Source organism: Carassius gibelio, chromosome A11 (genome assembly GCF_023724105.1).
Source record: "Carassius gibelio isolate Cgi1373 ecotype wild population from Czech Republic chromosome A11, carGib1.2-hapl.c, whole genome shotgun sequence".
NCBI classification, from domain to species: Eukaryota; Metazoa; Chordata; class Actinopteri; order Cypriniformes; family Cyprinidae; genus Carassius; species Carassius gibelio.
The window spans coordinates 26,652,732-26,653,402 of NC_068381.1; positions in this window are offsets into that span (position 1 = coordinate 26,652,732).

The window sequence follows — 671 nt, forward strand, 5'->3', positions numbered from 1 at the left end:
AGCAGTTCAGTCAGTGTACTGTTTGAGTGCATGCATTACTCCGGGATATTGGTTTGTTTGAACTCAGAGGGAGTGTCAGCCACATTAAAAAAGTTAACATCTTAAGTCATTTGTGGATTAATGCGTATTAGAGATGCGAACCGTTTAAAACGATTCAGTTCGATTTGGTGAACTGAATGATTAGTTCGCGAACCGGAAATCCAGCTGCTTTGATTTGAACTCTCTCTCACAACAAACACGGAAGACAAGACAATGCTGAATAAAGTCGTCGTTTTTGCTATTTTTGGACCAAAATGTACTTTCGATGCTTCAAAAAATTCCAACGGACCCTCTGATGTCACATGGACTACTCTGATGATGTTTTTCTTACCTTTCTGGACATGGACAGTATACCATACACACAGCTTCAATGGAGGGACTGAGAGCTCTCGGACTAAATCTAAAATATCTTAAACTGTGTTCCGAAGATAAAAGGAGGTCTTACATGTTTGGAACAGCATAAGGGTGAGTTATTAATGACATAATTTTCATTTTTGGGAGAACTAACCCTTTAACACTGAATTGAGAATAACCCTCTCTTACCTAGGAAAAAAGTTAAATAGTATGTAAAAACACAGTTGTGTCTGTATTTGTACTGCGTATGCTTCATGCATTTTCAGCTAAATTTAAAA